We start from the raw sequence: 5,701 nt of genomic DNA, 5'->3' as shown, positions 1-5,701 counted from the left end.
GTGCACAATGCTCCTCGCCGCCAAGGAGCTGCACGGCAGTAACCAGTTCGGAGACACTGGAAGGACAGGGAGCATTTGCTTGGGAGGGAACGCTTGTCTTACGTAACGGCTGTTCTTGTTCCACCAGCTGGGCGATGAGAGCAGTGACTTGTCTACGGCATGTGAGTGTGCTCACGCCCTTGGCCAGGTGCCTAGCCACCGTGGACTTACCTGCGTGCTCTGCCTGACAGGGAAACTTGAGGGTGAGGCTGCATCTCCTCTCTGTCTCCCATCGCTCCATCGATGCCATGGCCCTGCTCTGTTCAGCACTCACCTGGAAAAACCATGCCCCATTTTGGACAATGCGCTTCAAAAAAGTTGGGGACAAAGTGGAAGGAGCCCAGAGGAAGGCAACAAAAATGATCTGAGGTCTAAGAAACATGATCTATAAAGACTGTTTGGAAGAACTGGGTCTACTTAGTCTGGAGAAGAGAAGATGGAGGGAGGATTTGAGAACCACCTTCAAATACATGAAGAGTGATTATAAAGAATATGGCAATCGACTATTCTGTGCTTCATATAATCACAGACAAGGAGGTTTGAAAGGACCTCAGGGGGTCACATCTAGTCCAACCCCTGCTCCAAGCAGGACTGGCCCCAACTCCATCATCCCAGCCAAGGCTTCATCTAGTTGGGTCTTAAAACCCTCCACCGCCTCTCTAGGTAGACTAAATAAGTACAGTTCCTTCATCTTCTCCACACACACATCGTGTGCCCCAGCCCTTGAACCATTTTCATTGCCCTCCGCTGGACGGTTTCCAATTTGCCCACGTGCTTTCTGTAGTGGGCCACCCAAAACTGGACAGGGGATGGATCAAGAAGCACCGGGCTTAAAATGCAACCCAGGACATTTAGGTGGGGTACTAAGGAGGGTGGCGTAAAGAGTGGGGCAAACTCTGCGGGATATTTTGACAAGGAGTGGATGGTGCAGGGAGGAGGACTCTAGTGAGAGATGGGAGCCAGCTGACAAGCCCTAAAAGAGGTGTCGCCTGTCTAACCCAGGAAGGAGGACTTTAACGAGGGTCCATGGAGGATGGTGAGCAAAACCCTCCAGCTACAGGGCAAACAATGCAGAGGGAAGAGGACAGGAAGAAGCAGATCAGTTCAGGGGAAGGGCCAGAGAGCCGCGGGACAGCAAAAAAGGAAGCAAGAGGGAAAGCAGTAGGTCAAAATGCAAAATATTCAGATGCACGTGTATTTGAAAGGCGTACGGGGAACAGGATGAGCTCGGAGTCGTAGCCTATAAAGAAAACTGTGACTTAGCTGGTGTTATGAGACTTGGCAGGGCACTTCTTACGACGGCAACATCACCATTAAGGGGTATAGTCTGTTTTAGAAGGATACGTTTGGGGAACAAGGAGGTGATAGTGCGTGATACGGCAAAAATGAACCCCCTTGTTCTCTGGTCTAGGAGGATGAAGGTAGCAGATCTCCGTGTACTTGGGTGGAGATATGGGGGAAGTACAGCGGTGGCATTACACTGAGGGGTTGCTATAGACTGCCAGGAAGGTAGGGGCAAGAAGCGGTTCAATTACTACATAGGGGTCTACTTGATTCGTGGTAAACTGCGTAAAATGGCGTTGTCCACGATCACCAAGAAATATTGCATCGGCCACAATTTCCTGCAAAATCAAACTAAGAAAACCAACAACCCAGCGTATTATTAATATAATAATATATATGAGAGTCACTGTGACTGAGAGTTACTGTCTGCTCACGATGTGGACCAAGCGAAGAGGCCAGTCAGTACAGTGAAAATGTTTCCGCCCCATCCTATATCCTACATATCATAATATATTATGATGACATAAATCCCAACTCATATGGTATATGAATGTCTATATTGATAAAATATTTAAATTTAGATGAACATTTAATATTTCGGTTTATAATGATATGATAAATAGATGATATCATTTACTTTCCATGGAGTTTGCTATTACATGATATGGTATATTCATCTTGTCCACCAGCATCGAGGGGAATGCCCATGAAAGCAGCAATCTGTGTTGCAACCAAGCTGTGAAAATTGCTTTGTCTCGCAGCAGGTTCGGTAGAGCCCATAAACAGGCTGGTCAGGAAAGAAAGACCAAGGAGCTGTGGGTCCACTGCTAGATAACCAGGATGAGCTCTTAACAGAGGATGCAAAGAAGGCAGAGCTGCTCAACTGCTGCTTGGCCTCAATATCCCCCCAAATTAAGCTGCAACCAGGTAGCTAATAGAAATTATATCAATCGAGGGAAAGAAAGGCTGAGGGTCATAGCTTCATATATTCATAGACGTTAGGGGCTGGAAGGGACTCACAAGATCATCGGGTCCAGCCCCCCTGCCCCCAGCAGGAAAGGCATGATGGTGAAGAAGACCATCGGAGAGCTTTTGTTCAGCTTGAACAAAGTCAGGTCAGCAGGGCCCGATGAAATTCATCCCCGGGTACTAAAGGAGCGGGCAGAAGGGATCTCAGAGGCCGTGCTGATTACATTTACTACCCGTGGGAGACAGGTGAGGCAGAAGGGTGGAGAAGGGGGCACGCTTCACCGAAAGCAGAAAAGGAGGGTGCAGGGAATTGCAGCCCGGTCGGCCTGAGTTCAATGCCAAGGAGGGTACAGGGCAGTTTATCAAGTCCGTGCTCCAGCCTCTGGAGGAGGACAGGCTGCGCACAAGCAGGCAGCATGGATTTGTTAAGTACAAACTGTGCCAAATAGATTTGATCTCCTTCTTCGACAGAATAACTAGCTGGGAGGATGCAGGGACTGCAGTGGATATAACGTCCTTGGACTCCAGTAAGGCTTTTGACAGTCCCGCATGCTCTTCTCATAAAGGATTATGAGAAGCATTTCGGAGGGATACGAGAAAGGGTGCAGCAGCCTCGACCTTCCTTCTTGCCAAGTATGTCACTGGGAGGGAACGTGCCCGGCTTTCCCCACTTCGGACTCTGCTCCGTCAGCACTTCTGAGCTCGCAGAAAGCCAGCGATCCCTTGCGGACGGCCCTTCGTTCACAGAGGGAATGCAGACAAATGACTTTTTCCCCAGTTCTTTGTCAAAGCTGCAAGCAGTGAACCCAGCTTGCAAAAACCGGACTACACGGACAATCCCGCACCCCGAGACCACGCTGGTCCTTCAATAGCTCTTGCTAAAGGGTGAAGGCTTGCACAGGGGAAAACCTGCCAGTTCACTCCTTCCCACTTCCACGATCCCCCTGCATTGCTCCAACCTCCTGATAAAGCCCCTCTCTGAGCTGATGGCCATTTCCCCTAGATGGGAGCCCACGCGAGCCACTAATATCTTCAAATGTCCTGAGCGGCTCATGTTGGAGATGGAAGGGGAGCTGTGCTTTGCTTTCCTTGGATCATGGTCAGTGCCATTCTTCAGGAAACGGCCCAGGCCCGGCTGTCATGATTACATTACTGAGTGTGGGCACATCGACACGTGCATTAATGCAGCGGTTCCCAACCTTTTGCACCTTATGTCCCACCAACCATTTCGCCAAAAAAACCCTGGTTCCACCACGACAAAAACAAAACCCCACTTTTTCCAAGAAGTGCATTTTTATGCATTGCAATGATTTTGTTGAGAATAAGTTTTACTGCTATAATTGTAAAGTCCCACCTACATGACCTTCGCATCCCACCACGTCCCAGAAGTCCTGCATGCACGCGCTGTAGGTATTGCGTATTAAGTCTAGTACCTGTAATAACGAAGTGCATGCACAATAAGTGGTGCTACTGCGCAGCGGCACCGGCACGCACCTTTCTAGCGATGCTAATGCTAGTCACGCAATAGCACGGCTTTCGCCAGGACGCACTAATGCGCAGTAAAACTAGTCTGCTGCGCATTTCACGTCTCGTCTAGACGTGCCCTGTAACTGCTGACTCGAGGGCTTTGCCTTCCCTCTGTTTAATTATTGTTCATTTCCTTGACAACATTTCTAAAATACATCCGGAGCCTGCATGTGGATTTTGAAGCAGGCGCCTTGCTTTTCGAACAAGGACTCTTCCACTCGGGGCCAAACTTCCAAAAGAAGCTTCTGCTGAATGCAAGGATCACGCGCAACACGTGCTCGCTGAAAGCTGCCACGGGGAGGGGTTTGCACTCCCAGCTTGGGTTCAAGGACAACAGCCTGGCACTTCGAGTCACCCGCTTGCTGTGACAACAGGCTACGTTTCAGCACGGTGTCAGCATCGCTGCACAGGCGCGCGTCACTCCCTGCAGCATCGGCTGAGCTAGCGGGCGGCTGGCATTCAAACCCCACCATCACTACCTTGTTTTCACTCCTGTTTTTCAAAGGCACAGTGGAAGCCAGGCAGCGTCTGAGATAAACCCCAAATAACTGACATCAGTTTGGAGGGATTAGTTATAGCGTGAAGCCAAACCGCGTGAAGACAAGTATTAGATTAACCACGCGATTTGGTAGATGCATGCTCTTTAAGGGTCTCAAATATATCATATTTGGACTCTAACCATACCTCTCATTTCTGGCCCCAGGAACACAGGCATTTCAAGATAATCCAAGTCAGCATGTCACTCGTAGAGTATGTATAATAGTCATTTTTAACACCATAAATAATCCTCAATCCTCCGCAGAGAAGGTGCTCGCCCGAAACGTAACAAGAAGTGAAACAAAGGCAGGAACACTGATCGCTGCTATTCATCCCAATTAGTGAACTGCCCATCCTGGTCTTAATCATCGACGGCAAACATTTTTATTTCAATGAACTGCTCGTGGAAGTGCTTGTTTCTGAACGCTGCAGGGCAATGAGTCCCACAGTCTCATTGCACAGTAACAGAGCAGTCCGCATTTCTCCTGGCTACGTGTGGCACCTCGTCATTCATTGCCTGAAGTGTCTTCTTGCCCTTTATATGGAAAGGTAAGGTCAGCTATGGGGGTACTAGATGCGTGGTACATAGATGTGTGGCAAGAGTCTCTCTAGTCTCAGTTAGTCAAGTAGTAGGAGGGTAGTAAAGGACGGGAGCAGGATCCCCAAAGAGGTGGTGCAGTCTCCATCCTTGGAGGTGTTGAAGCCCTGGCTAGACAAAGCCTTGTCTGGGATGATGGAGTTGGGGCTGGTCCTGCTTGGGGCAGGGGGTTGGACTAGATGTGACGCCCTGAGGTCCCTTGCACCCTCCTTGTCTATGCTGCTTCACTGAAAGGAGCAGGGTGAAGATGGTGACTGCTCAGAGGGAGGAAGAAGCTGAGATGTTACCGCCTGTTTTCATTTTCTAGGAACTAAAAGTCACAACTGATGGCTCGAGCGACTGGAGCACTGTGCTTCTTTTCACGCCCTCCTGTTCCCTTCTCTGCCTTTCTGTAACCATCGCTTTCCTCGTCTGGTGCTGAGATGGTGAAGACCGCGCGGCAGGAATGAGCCATTGAGTCAGTGCTTGTACAGCCTCTAGCACAACAGGCCAAGGTCCATGACTGGAAAGCCTTGGCACTAATGCATCACAAATTAATCATAACAGAATGAATTAAGAATATTTTATGCTCTTGAGGTTCACTTGCTCCATACCTGACTGAGTAGACTGGGTACTGTAGTAGGCTGGTTGGCATAGGCTTGCACGCTGGAGGTGTCTGCAGGCTTGCAGGGACTACAGCCAGCTGCCGAGGATGACTACCTAGGAGAACTGGACCAGCTGCAGAGGGTGATCACCCGGCCATAGGAA

Source organism: Alligator mississippiensis, chromosome 1 (genome assembly GCF_030867095.1).
Source record: "Alligator mississippiensis isolate rAllMis1 chromosome 1, rAllMis1, whole genome shotgun sequence".
Taxonomy (NCBI): Eukaryota; Metazoa; Chordata; order Crocodylia; family Alligatoridae; genus Alligator; species Alligator mississippiensis.
Note: the sequence above shows the minus strand (reverse complement) of the source record.